At 42.0% G+C, this 14,658-nt stretch overlaps 1 long non-coding RNA gene across 1 annotated transcript; it reads right to left on the minus strand.

Annotated features, from left to right (window-relative positions):
• Positions 1–10,676: 10,676 nt before the first annotated feature.
• LOC136370391 (uncharacterized) lies at positions 10,677–13,504 on the minus strand. The gene is made up of 3 exons (XR_010745168.1): positions 13,332–13,504; positions 12,876–13,173; positions 10,677–12,102 (listed from the first exon to the last, which is right to left on the minus strand). It is a non-coding gene; the product is annotated as an uncharacterized lncRNA (long non-coding RNA).
• Positions 13,505–14,658: the final 1,154 nt, after the last annotated feature.

The following is a 14,658-nucleotide window of genomic DNA, read 5'->3' on the forward strand; positions in this document are numbered from 1 at the left end:
TCCCTAGCTCAGCTGGCAAGCTGCTCCCTAGAAATCCCAAATTATCCCAGATCCAGAGAGTCTCCTCTCTTTCACAAATTAAGGTTCTCCTCATGGACTCACCAGCTCTTTGAGCTCTGCTCCGTAACTCCAGGCACTGCAGTATTAACTCTGCTCAGTGTATCAGATCCAATGAAGTCAGCAGCAGCATGAGACCATCTCAAACTCCACTTCTCCTTCCAGCCCTCGGTGGGAGTTACACTCACACACCTCAGGTCTTGTCCACAACCTCTCTGCAGGGCAGGTGAAGAGCAGGAGGCAACATCCAGACCTCTCCTCACAACCAATCGGGCTTTGGCACCCATCAAGCTCATTGGCACCAGGATTTTTACATTCGCTCCTAATTGCAGCAAGCACTCTCCTAAAGCTACAAACCTTTCAAGTGAGCAGGGCACCGGGTGCCAGGATTAAAGGGGTGATTGCCGTCCAGGCTGGGACAGTCCCCTTGAGGCTAAAGGGGACAAAAGGGTGGAAAGGAAAAAAGTGTTCATTTGGTACCTGTTTTATCCTTCCCCTGACACCTGAGGGACAGGAGGAGCTACACAGAGGGGAGAGCTGCAGAAGGAGGGAATGGGAAGGGACAATAATCCAAAGTGTGGGCTCCCCACCACCACACACAACGAGGAGAGAGACAAGCCTGCCTGTTTCCTGCTCCTCAGGTTTCCATTTTGCACTTCCCCAGTTAATACCTTGCTGTGGCAAAGCCTGGAGAATTTTAACTGTGCCATGCAGAAGGAAGAGCTGTGAAGCGTGAACTGGCAATTGATCATGGAGGGGTTTCCCAGGGCTGGCCTCTTGTATAAATGCAGTTATTCCCTCTATCACAGTCAGGACAGGAATGAACTGCTGTGCATGCACTGCAGGCACCTGTAAATGTCACCTGCAGGCCTGGGGTTTTGTTGGTTTTATTTGTTCTTAGCTGCTGAACTCATAAGAACCGTCTGGCCACGGCTGGGTGCAGGAGCTCAGCACCCCTGGACTCCAAAGCACAGGTACAGCTCGTCACCTCCTCATGAGCTCAAAGTCCCCGGCAGTGTCACACACACCCACCCCTGCCTGAGCTGCCTTTGGAGCACAGAAGGATCTCAGCTGAGGCACATCTGGTGAATGCACCCCATTCCTGCACACCCCCATAGTCCCTGGAGGAAGGTGAGCTGGCACAGGGTGTCCCCGGAGGAAGGTGAGCTGGCACAGGGTGTCCCCGGAGGAAGGTGAGCTGGCACAGGGTGTCCCCGGAGGAAGGTGAGCTGGCACAGGGTGTCCCCGGAGGAAGGTGAGCTGGCACAAGGTGCCCCCGGAGGAAGGTGAGCTGGCACAGGGTGTTGGAAGCAGCCCCGGGGCAGCAGGACAAACAGGCTCCCAGCACTGCTTCACTGAGACACAAATCCCAATCTTGTTTGTTCAGAAACCACTGCCGCCCGCTGTCGCCAAGAAAACCCAGCTCCCTGAAACACAGAAACTCTAAGTGTTTATTAAGACCTCGTTTGGCTCCTCTCAGGCTTTGTATTTTGTTTTCATTTGTCAGATTGAGCACTGCTTGGCTGTATACTGAACTACACTATGACCCCTGATTCACTCTTCCACCAATTCTCTTCATATCTCTTAATTGTCTTGAAATAGCCGGACTTCTGCATGGTAATTAATGTTACTGTGAACTTGGACACTGGAAATCTGAAAGTGATTAGATTTCTGGAGGGCTGAATGAACCAGTGTCTGCCAGTGTAATGGTATGTAGTGATCTGAGCACAGAATTGTGAAGTGCTGCCTCCAAAACCTGGGTCTACCTTGTCATTCCACCTCTGCCCTTCCCTTTGCAGAAGGAGAATCTCTCTATTTATTTACCTACCTCCCAAGGTTGGGAATAAATTTGGAATGTGACATAAATGCTAACACTGTAATTAGTAGGAAAGACTTTCCCTGTTCATCTCAACATATTCAACAACAGGTTCCTATCACTTTAAAAAGCTTAATCAAAATTTTAAAACATATATTCTGGGCAGAATATTTTTAAAATAGAAAGTATTCAAGATGGAATTGTCTTGACAGTGCCTGCTGTAAACAGACTCAGAACAGCTCATTTTGTTTAAAAAAAAAATAAATGAAAGCTTCTGGGGCTTGCTTTTGTATTTTCCTGTTATAAATTTAAAAATATGATATAAACAAAGAGATAAAAAATAATTTTCTTAGTGGTGGTAGATTAAGACATCATTTTTAATGCCCAGGAGGGGGAAATTTGGGATTTGCTGCTTTTGGATCCAAAGCGTCATGGAGCATTAAGAAGAACCCTGCAAAGCTGCCTGACCTCAGGCTTTGTGGAATTCCCTCTTCCACAGCACAGTGAGGCTACAGACCTGCTCTGCCTTGTAGTAGCATCCTGAAAATGGACCCCACACGATTTTGGCCCACAGAGGGTGGAAAGGTTGACCATCTAATCTTCAGTTATTGGACAATGAAACATTAATTCATGCCAAGGAAATTGGGATGAACATTTTCTGTAATATAGAGACAGGTCACATACAGAGAAGAACAAACCTGAAGGACTCACAAAACATCCAAGGTAAATTCCAACAAACTTCTGGGGAAACAGAAAGTAGCCTGTGATGTTCTCATTGTAAAGGTGAAATTGTCAGATTTAATCAGGACTTCTTTTCTCTGTGCTGTCAGACTGTAGGTGCAAGCTGTAAGACAATAAATATTGTACAACAGGAAGAATGAATATTCCATAATGTCCTATTCCAAGAGAATGACATTTCAAGTTTCAGGCTTTTAAAGTCTTACTTTAAAAATAAAATGTAAAGAGAATCTGGGTATTCTATAAGTACCTATGCTGGAGTCAGGCTAAAAATGTTCTTCAGACTTCCAGTTTCAAACAAACAAACAGTTCTTACACATGCCCCTGGTGTCAATTTGCCTCTCAAAGCTTAGCAATTATAGTGCTGGGCCTCACCCATCATTTTCCAGGAGATTAGATCCCTAAATCCCAGTATCACATTTTCTAGAGTTACTGATAGAATATAAACCCAACATTTTCCATCCATGAAGACACCAGCACACAGCTCTGCCAAAAACAAGGACCCTCCTCAGCTGAGGAGTGAAATGTTGCACGAGCACAGTTTCATACTCAGAGCCACAAAACAAAACTATAAAATGTTTTAAGGTCATCCTAGGAAAATTATATGACTGGAAAGTCATGACTGAGAAATTATCAACTAATTTCTAATCTTTTCTTGCACGTTATGGAAAACTCAGTGCAGAGTTGTTCAAGATGACTTGGCACCCTGAGAACCTGTGTTGCTGTTTCATGTTGCTACTCTATGTTGTTACTGAACAGCAGACAGGCAAATCTGCAGGACCAAAACTTCTAAGACAATTGGTCTGCCAGCCACCGCTCTGATTATAAGGCAGTGAGAACTGAAAATCAGCAACTGCCATGTCAGCTATCTGAGAAGGAAAAGAAAAATTTGTGATTTAGGCAAATAATTAGTCACACGATGAATATTTTAAATTTCATAACATGACTGCTTACATCAAGAGTAGGTAAGAGCAGAGATAATGATTTAAATGTTTGATTTTTAGAGAATATTCAACAGTTCTAAGGTTTCCCCTTTGCAGAGGTAACATCTCCTGGTTTGCAGAGCGTGGCCAGTGTGTGTGTGATTCCTGATCCACTTCAGGTAGAAACACTCACATAAACGCCAGCTCGGGAGGAAACAAATGAGTTACAGCCCTGGCCATTGGCCAGATCGCCAAGGTTCAAGCTCTGGGTGAAATGGGAACGGGAATATGTTACAATATAAATCTTGTGGTGGTGGATGTGAAATCACTTCTGAGCAGTTTCTGTGAACAAGCCCCTGCTGTACAGCCACACTGCTGGCTCGGACTGTCCTTTTTTTGCTGACAGTCCTGGCAGAGCAAGTGAGGACTCACTGATAAGAAGGGACTCTTATCTCCAGAGGTGGTCCTCGGGTCAGAGTTGAGGAATGTTGGCTGGATAGCACCAGAGCATGTGCTGCTGCTGCTGCCTGCAGTGTGTTTATCTGTTCTTCCATGAGCACCTAATGCTCCATGACATAATGAGGACCAAGAGTAAAAGCTACGTATGAAAAGAAGCAGATATTTCATCAATGACAACAACACCAAGAGCTACGATACTAAGAAATAAAACATTTTTGAACCTCAGGAGAGAATTAGAATGGAAATAAACCCAAAACCATTAATTTTTAATTATCAGATATGAGGAAATAATGTTTTCTTTGGGGGAACTTTTCTGAAATTAGCAGCTGTCATATTCCTTGTGCCTTTACCCCACTTTTGGAGGCACAGCACCAGCCTAGATGCATAAAGGCAACTCATATGCCACTGAAAAACTCACCCATAACCAGCTTATATCTAGAGATCATGTGGAAGTTTGTTACTGGCAAAGTTATTTGAGCAGCAGTAAAGAAATACAGCAGAAAAAAAAATGCTTAGCAATTGCAAACACCATTTAATCCAGAAAGATGGAGCAGGGAAACCCAAGTTGTTTTTAAGCCAAGGCTGAACTGTCCAGTGTAATCATGTGAGTGCCACGAAAATGAGAGGAGCTGGAAGGGTCAGAATCAAAACCTACACATGAAGTGTCCCTCACAGCAGAGACTGTGCTCATGGCATAAAAGGATTGCCCAGGGTATCCTGATGTGAGGTCACTGAGACAAAATATGCTTAACTATAAAAATTTGTATGTCGTCTAAGTCATTTGTAGAAAATCTAAACTGAAATCTTCCTGATTTTTTCAGTTCTTGGCAATGTTGCTTCTCCCTTTTTCTCCTTGACTGAGCACAAACACACACTGTGTCAGTTAAGGTCAGGCTTATCTGAGCCGTCTCTGAACTACTAATTCTTCTCTCTCCCAAAAGTGAAATCCAAACCTGTTGAAACTGGCCTCTCTTTTCACAAAACAGGATGTGAAACGAGGCCTGGTAGCCCTGAGAGTAATGAGAAAAAAATTAAAAGAAGTTTGCTTTTGTAATGGTGCTAACAGTCTCAATATCACAAGCTTTAATATATCAAATAATCATGGAATATTACCAGATAATATTAATCAGGGACATAAAGATTTAGAAATTTATATTTGTGTCAAATGCTGTACTTATATATAATATATATGTATATATACAGACAAACAGAGTGTGTTTGTGTATCAGGACCACTTCTAGCCACCTGCACATAAGTGAACCAAGTATTCACTTTGTGCACAAAAATAACCAGCTGACAGGTCCTTAAAAGAAATTGTCCCAAAAGGATATTATTTAACAAAATTATTCTTAGCATAGAAACCTACAGACTATATCAGGTTATACACAAACAGTTATTAGCTTTGTAGTAGAACTTTGATCATTGTTTTTGGAGTTAGATTGTAAAATTTAAACATGCTGGAATAGTTTGGTGGACCTCACTTAGCACTGTCATGAAAACGCAAAATTCAATATATTCTACAAATGTTTATATGAATGAAAAGGCTAATGGGGGGATAGTTATGATTTCCTATCCTCTCTCTCCTGGTTTGTTCTCCTGTCCAGTCTTTGCTCTCTGACCTATGCAACAAATGTTCTTCAAGGAGTCCATGAGGGCCCTGACAATTGCAATGTTCCATTTGTAAACCACTTGCATCCAGCCTTCTGCAGGAGTTCAGCTCTGGGTATGTGGAAACACGCCCAGGGCTGGTTTCAGACACTCACATCATTCCCAGGACATTTCCTGCACACAGAGAAGTTCAGAACTAGCAGGTGCTGTCTGAAGGTGCTGCCTTCTACCCAACCTTACAATGTATGACTCTTCCCAGGGTGTTCCATGAATCCTATTGCAAATAAACACAAATAGGCCAGAGTGGCCTTTAATATGAGATGAAAATATTTTTATCTATTTAAATATGGATTATTCTCTGCTTCAGACAGCTCATCTGTTAACGTTGGCATACCATGGTGGTAGTTCATGATGGACTTGCATAAATAACTGTAATGACTTTTGTGGTGTGGATATCTGAGTTGTGCAGGCTGTTTGCTTCTGCCCAATCCCATTTTTCCTTCAGAGGGACAGTTTGAGTGTCCCTGAAAAGGAATGCCCGTTGTCTGACTCAAGCATCACAGATAACAAAGCCACAATTGTTTTGGACATAGAACATGAAGTGATGATTAATCCTTTCCCTGTGCATTCTTGTCAAGTGCTTACTTCACCTCCCACTTTAGTCAGTTCTCAAAAGCCATCTGGCCTACAGTTCTTTTCTTTTTTTTGGTTGTTTTTTTGGTTGTTTGTTTTGGTTTTGGAATATGTTGCCTAATTTTGTTAGTCACCATGAAAAGATGAAACCAACGTTGATGAGTCTGCACCAGGTGCCTGGTATGACATCATCCTGGACATTATCTTGCAAAACAGTCAAAGACTTATTTTGGTTGAAGGGTTTTTTTTCCAGAGCAGGACTGGATATTCTTCCCACCTACAAGTATTATTCTCTAGTCTACTACCCAGAGAGCCATGAAAGAGAATGCCACTTCCTAAACAAATAGACAGTTTGTCTAGGTATACACTGCTTTTATAGCATTATTTTTACATTTCCCTTGAAATGCAATGTATCTTTCTTTCTAAAACATTAATGGAACTCGCTGCAGTAAGAAACACCTTTACTGAAGGCAACTTTCAAAGGGCTGTGCAGTGGCAGTGTCGGGTTTCACTGTGAAATTTGGGACTGTGGAGCCATGGACAGACACAGTAGGTTAGACTGTAGGTTAGTTCCTAGATGACAATCCAGGACAGATAAAAAGTAATCTTTCCTCTGTCTTTCTGCACCATTTCCCCCCTCTTTTCTTCTTTTTTTAACCTTTATAATGAGCTGATCATACATAAACCCAGACTATCCCATTTCCTCACAAACCCTGCTAGGTTTGCACTATGCCATTATTAAAAAAGTGACATTGATTTCAGGATTTGCAAACGCTGTGTAAAATGAGAAAGTAGCCCAAAGTTAGAGAAACTGGTTCTCAAGCAAAAAATAAATGACTAAAAATAAAGCACATGTAGCAAAAATGACTATTATAAAAATTACAGATTTACAGCCTCAGTTTGTGATCAAAGGTCTCTAAGTTGCTATCACATAAAAGCTCTGCTCTGTCGTGGAGGAACATTACAGCTCCTCTATTGTTCTCAAACACAGCTCAGGTCAAAGAAGTAGCATAGCAAATCAATTAATGTCCTACCTGCCTTCCTCACTAATTAGAGACTCAGCCTCTCTCTCTGCTCTTGATATTTGAAACTTCTCAGAAGGTGAAGATTAAAGTAGCAGCTCTCAGACTTTTCCAGAGGGTTTCCTTTTTAAGCCTTACCTTCCCTGACAAGTATGGATTCAGTTGAGGTGAAAGAGCATTAGGAAATTTTCTGAATTTTACCATCTCTGCTGTTTTTATTTATTTTTATCCACTCCAATAAACACAGTCTGTTAAACACTTCCTCAAAGGAATATCTTTATTATCTTACCTCCAATTCTGGTTCTAAAAATATTCAGATAATCCAGAATATTGAACCTAATTGCTGTTAAACCTAATTATTCATGTTCCTCCCTGTTCCAGGAAATGTGGCCAGAGTTCACCTACAGTGAAGGTCCCACAGCATCCCTGGTTTTGTAATCATTTTTCAAATATAAACCAGCATTGTCCTTTTTTTTTTTTCCATAAGAGAAATTCTTCAGTCCATGTGTCTGAATTCCCACTGGACCCTTTAGACACAGGTTTTCTACTCTTTCTCCTGGTCATTTCACTCTCAACAATGAGGACACGTACATTCTGTCAGTGTTATTTGGCTTTCTATATTTTCCATAACCAAATCTATAGTCTGGCAAAACTTTTAAATGCCTTTTCTTTTACTCTCCCTTTTTTAGGCCGGGGACCATCCACCAGCACTGGGCATCTAATCTGATGTAATTATCAAATATGCAGCTTTTTGTTTCCATTACACAACTAATCTATGTGTAATAGAAGAATTTACTCAGCTTCTTGGACAAGTGCATGATTTGCATATTCACATACAATTAAATGCAATTAAATAACAGAACCCTGCACGTGTGTGTGTAACACATGAGTGAGACTTGTGTGCCCATGAAAACTGCTCTGGAGTGATCAGAGAATGATGACACCTGGTAAATGCCTGGGAGTGCAAACCCGAGATGAGAAAGCAGGAGTGTTTTTGCAGGAATTCTGGGTTTGGAGGGGTTAACCCAGGGTTTGAACACCGCGTTTCTGAACCCCAGCACACACCAGACTGTGCACTTGCAGCTTTCCCCGAAGCCAGTGGGAGTCACGGCTTCTTCCAGCAGCGAGCCGTACACACATAAACCGAGTTAAAATACATTGTTTACACACTGCAAACCTAATAATTCACCCAACCCCTGGCATGGTACCGCAGGAGTTTCCCGCAGACACAGCCACTTCTCCAGAGCTGGTTTTTCACGTCTTGGTAGCAGCTGACCCTCGAACCATTTTCAGCCATCAGTGGGTGTTTTGTTAACCCGCCCGTGCCCTGTGTGCGCTCCGAGGCAGAGCCCCGGGCAGGAGATGCGGGGATGAAGGGGATGCGGGGATGAAGGGGATGCGGGGATGAAGGGGATGCGGGGATGAAGGGAATGCGGGATGAAGGGGATGCGGGGATGAAGGGGATGCGGGGATGAAGGGGATGCGGGGATGAAGGGGATGCGGGGATGAAGGGGATGCGGGGATGAAGGGGATCCGGGGATGAAGGGGATGCGGGGATGAAGGGAATGCGGGGATGAAGGGGATGCGGGGATGAAGGGGATCCGGGGATGAAGGGGATGCGGGGATGAAGGGAATGCGGGGATGAAGGGAATGCGGGATGAAGGGGATGCGGGGATGAAGGGAATGCGGGATGAAGGGGATGCGGGGATGAAGAGGATGCGGGGATGAAGGGAATGCGAGATGAAGGGGATGCGGGGATGAAGGGGATGCGGGGATGAAGGGGATGCGGGGATGAAGGGGATGCGGGGATGAAGGGGATGAAGGCGCTGTCAGTGCACTGCTCCCTGCTGGGCTCCGCAGGCTCTGCCCGGCCCCAAAGTGAGCCCAGCACAGCCCCGGGACCGGCACCGCTGCCTCTGCTCTATGCATCCTTTCAGGGTGTTCATCAAGAAGCTGAGCAAGAACAGCAAGCAGAGCCCAGCAGGGTGAGGATTATTCCTGACAAGTCTCAAGTGAGCTATTTTGTTTGCCTTTTGTCTTGGTTTAGATAATTTTTAATGTATTTTATCACTATAGGTTTCTTCATTCCTTCCTGATTTCTGACTATCTAGAAGATAAAAAATTTAAAAGTACATTAGATTGTGTCAATCCCCTATCCCCAATTTATATCAGCCTCAAATATCTTAACAGGTTCCAATTGCCATATTGGCTGACTGTTAGTTTTATTTTAACTGGACCCTTACTCCTGGCAACCTTTAGGTATCCTTTAGGAGGGAATTGTTCCCTGGCAGGGTGGACAGGAGCTGACACAGGTGCCCAGAGGAGCTGTGGCTGCCCCTGGATCTCTGGAAGTGCCCAAGGCCAAGCTGGACAGGGCTTGGAGTGACCTGGGACAGTGGGAGATGTCCCTGCCCATGGATGGGGTGGGACAGGATGAGCTTTGAGGTCCCCCTGTAGGAAAAGGGTAAAAAGCTGGTCTGTTATTCCTTTTAAAGCGCAGCCTACAAGCAGTTTGTAAGTTCTCATATGAAGCTATTTTGAGAAGTTCCTTTAACACAACAATCTATTCTGAGGCTGAAAAACAAATGCACCTGTAACAACAAGGGATCTGTCCCATGAGAATCAGTTAAGATGTAAACAATCCAAGAATAGATAGATTTGATGGACAAGTAAAATACCTTTTACTAACCAATAGAATAATTAACAAGACAGCTATTAACCAATTAGAAGTTGCCCTCGAGATTTGTAAAGACTGTATAAAGGACAGCATGGGGCCATAATAAAGGAGAGCCTTGATATTGTGTCATTCTGTATGTCATGACCATCTCTACAACAACACCTCCCAACCCAAACCATTCCATGATTCTATGAAACTTCACCTAATGGTCCAAATTTAACTCAACTCTATCAGCTCCAAGATGGAATAACAGTTTTAAGAAAGTGGTATGGGCTTTATCCATTAAACCACAGTTAGGGAACACTTAGCAAAGGCTTCTATTACCCAATATTTAAGATGAATGATGTAACTGCATCATAAGCTAATAAATAATTGATATCTAAAGGGAAATTCTGACATCATTCTCAGAAATGCAAGTCTGCCCAGTTATCTTTCTCTATGAGCAGTTTCTGGACAGAAAGGTGAATTTTAGTTCTGACTTTTCCTAAATCTTTCTTAGATGACACCTCAAACAGTACAAAATGTTTTAGTAGAAAACAAGTAACTCTAGCAAGACGATTGGATAATTATAAAATACTCTGATTTTCCAAAAGCAGATGGAAAAAGCTTATGCTGAAAGACATTTCTCAGGAAATGTTAGAAACATCTCTTATATGGATTTCATGTTGATGGAAACACAAAATGATATAATGAAAAAGGACAGAATCCAATTATTCTAATATTTTATTTCTGTCAGAGGCCAATTTTAGGCATTCCAGGGAAAGGCAGAAAACCATTTCTGAACAATACAGAGACTCAATGGAAGAAGTTAAAAACTAGAGCAGGTGTTGGAAAATTGTATCTGCCTTTTTTTTCTGTTTGTTGTCCAAAAATGCAAATTGGTTTTTACCAAAAACCTTCCAGCTACATTTTAGCTTGACAAAATTTAGCATCTATTCATGCTGGTCCTGAGAGAGAAAGCCATAAATGTCAGCACACAGCAGTCTGGATTCTGTAATCACATGTCTCTCAACATCCTTCTACATAATGCCTAGGATCAGGTAATTACAGCACAATTTTTAAAAGTCTAATTAAATAAAATAGGATAGAAAAAATAGAGAAGTAAGGAAACTTATGCATTGAGGCTGCCAAATATGGGTAATTAGCCCCATTTTCTTTAGTTACTGAAATATGTAAACACCAAAGCTATAAAAAATCAGCAATTTACACTCATATGTAAGAGTCTTTAAAATGTATATAATCTCTGCTTTGTTAATAGCATGAATAGTCAGAGCTGTGGAGTCTAGGAGCCTAACATCAAAATTCTTATTTGCACAGTCCTGAACAGAATCCTTTCCATGTTAGAGACACTCTCACCCAGTCCTCCAACATAAACCAACACAATTTTCTCAATTCTTAAGTCCAGAAGAATAAAACTACAGAAGTCACATCCTTCAGTACCTTTCCAAAAATCCCTGTCCCACCTGACTTCCTCACTGGATATTAACTGGCCTTTGTTTCATGCTGCTTTGGTGCATTTTAGGTACCTCAGGAGGGCTCCCAAGTGCTCACACGAGTATCTGGTGTGGCTTTGTATCGAAATATCCAAGTGGAAGGAAACTGGGACTAGCAGAGTGGGAGGACTGGTATAAATCTAAAAGGACCAGCAAAATTCTTTTTTTATATTTCTATACCTATGAAATAAGTGGGATTCCTATAATCTGCCATTCACCTAAAGTTGTTGCACTGCACATTTTGACAGACATTACTACAGCAGCTGGACAGCATTCCAGAGTTACTGTGTTTTCTATAGATTACCCAAGAATTTCAAAAGAAGGAAGAATATTCATTCTACTTTATATGAAGTTGAGGATTTTTCTTGCAAGTGTGTTAAATATACATTTTCCATTCTGGGTGCTTTATTTTATTTCTAGAGCTGGACAATCTTGGTTATCCACAATATCTTGCATCTATTTGGGAATTGCTTGCACAAGATTCCCCTGCTGACAGTTCCCATTAGCACACATTCATTTACACATACTTTTTTTTTTTTTTTTTTTTTTTGGCATTTGTGAAATTCCTTTCTTCAAGTGGATATGAAAGGTTATTCCTTTAATAGTCCCTTCCCCACAGGTAGATAAGTCTCATTCAAGGAAGCTGTCGCTCAGCATGACCACGAGATCAAAGGGGCTGCAGCAGAAAGACAGACTCTGAATCTGTGAGGGGGCACTTGTCCCCTAAACCCTGGCTGATGGTCACATCAAATGATTGGCCAGCCATTCTGACATTGTGGCTGGAGGAGTGGGATTGCCAGGAATGCTGCCTCAGGTCAGCTTACATTCTAATCAGTCACTTCATAAATTAGTGCAAAATTTATTTGATCAGTGTAACCTCCTCCTCCTGGGCACTAAAACACACAGAAAACCTTGGCTGGTGCCTACAGGTTGGGTGACATGATTAACTGCACATTCACCCAAAGTTTGCTCTGTGGCCACCAGCCACAGCACATCTCAAACCAGAATTAATTCCTGCTTCCTCTGAGGACCAAGTGCTGACAGTGAACTGAAGGCAGATCTTTCCTGTAAAGGCTGACTTGCAGGAGTTGTGGAGACCAAAGCAGAGTCTATAGGAGAGAGGAAGTTCTAGTTCCTAATTTCTGTGAGAATGGATATCCCATCAAGACGTTAATTTCAAACCTGTGCAAACCTCATTGAGAAGAGGGAGGATTTTGTGGATGAGATCTGAACCCACTGACATAGATGGAGTTTTGTCTGAGTGAAAATCAGGAGTTTTAGCCTCTTTCTGTATTATTCATAATAAAATGTATTAAAAGCAATGGGTATTGGAAAGGTGGCCCAGGGACAAAATGGTCTAATAGCTACTAGTTCAGAGATAAGGGTAAAGAATACACTGAACTTACAAAACCTTTCTGTGCTAAGAAAAAAGAAAAATAAAATCCTTACCTGTATTATGGGGCACAACAGCCTCTGTTCTAGATGAGAGCTGAGCCCCTCATGAAATGCAAGATCCTGCCTCAGGAAGGAACATTCTGGAAGCCTAAGTGCCAAGTGAACAGCCCTGGACTCTCCTGTTTTTCCTTCATCACTAGACAGTGTCCCCCATGAACTTTGGACAGAAAGGATGATACTTGGAAGATCTTAAAAAATCCTTAGCATACAGCAGAATCAGGGCCAGTCAGGCTCTGTGCCCTCAGTATTTTGTGTTATCCCAATTTTAGAGGTCTCTCAAGCACCAGGCACCCTGAGTAGACAATTCAATTGCCCAATTTGCCTTCAATTTTCTTCTTTCTGTAGCTGAGCCTGAGCTGGGAGTTCAGCTAGAAGCATTTCAGCATTGATGATTCACTGTTTGAAGGACCTCCAGGGAAGCCCTGCAGTACCTCCAGACAAACTTCTCACCTCTGGCTTTTCTTGGCTTGCAGGTTTATTACCCACCAGGGAGTTGAGAGGTATAACACATCAAAACACAACCTAAATTCCAGGCTCCTACATGTGCTGATGGACCCTGGAGCTCCTAATTATAATTAAATATTCATATCAGCTGAATGAGATGTTAAATCAGCCTTGATCCCACTCTGTGCCTCTGCACAAAGCTGATGCAGATTCTCAACAGGAACAATGGGAGGGGGTACAGGAACATCCAGCAGCTGTTGTGCATTTGACTCAAAAAATCATTTACTTTCTGATGTGCAAAATTATGAGAATAAAATAATGGGAGCAAAATAATATTCCCCACCCTGTGATTTACAAAAGAATTGCTGATGACCTCAAACCTAAGGCCTCTAACCTTTCTGATGAAAGGACAATAATGGCAATAATAATGGGAAATATTGTTTAAAAGCAAGGCTTTTTTCAATTAATGCACATTTTTACACTTTGTTTCCTCCTTGAAAGTTTGGCCAAAACAAATCTTCCTAAAGTTAATTTGTCTCAGGAGTAAAAGGGTCGATGCAGCATTACATGTTCATGCTCTGGATTCCAATAAAAGAGTTGTTACCATAGCAAAAAGTATTGTTGCAAAGATAACACACACAACATAAGATTAAAGAAAAAAAACCCTCCAGAAATATTTATAATGCTCAACAAAAACATAGGATACTCTGTCCTAATTACAGAAAATGAGACTGTGTTACTGTTGTGATACTGGCTCCTTTAAGACCCATTTTGCAAAAGATAAATCTCTAAATTATTTGGGGTTTTTTTTTTCAAAATTGTATAGATAACTTTTAAATTTATGTACATCATAATGGCCTGAGGCGTGTCAAGGATTGGAAAAAAAGACATATTGTGTAAGATCTGTACATGTAAAAAAAGGCAGGTCATACCTTTTACTCTGGGTTAATTTCAGGAAACAGAGGAATGAAGGGGAAAAAAACCCTGAGAAATATGAATGGAAAGACAAGGCAGCAGAAATCTGAATATTCAGAAAGAGGAGGATAAACAGCTTGGCATGCCAGCATTGTTCAGCAAGCATTTTGATAGAAGGTAGTTTTGAAAGTTTCAAATAATAAACTGTGAGCTTTGTAGGCTTTCTGAGACACCTCAGCTCGCAGGAGAAAGGATGGAAATGATTGCAGGAGCAGAGTCCCATGTGGGAAAAGCTCACACTGCTGGAAAGTGAAGACAGCTGTAAATGATGCAGCACCAGCTGAGACACAGAACAAGTGGAAGAGAGAAGAGCAAGGCAGCAGAACGTGTGAACCAGGATGGAGAGCCAGGAAAACGA

Source organism: Sylvia atricapilla, chromosome 21 (assembly GCF_009819655.1).
Source record: "Sylvia atricapilla isolate bSylAtr1 chromosome 21, bSylAtr1.pri, whole genome shotgun sequence".
Taxonomy (NCBI): domain Eukaryota; kingdom Metazoa; phylum Chordata; class Aves; order Passeriformes; family Sylviidae; genus Sylvia; species Sylvia atricapilla.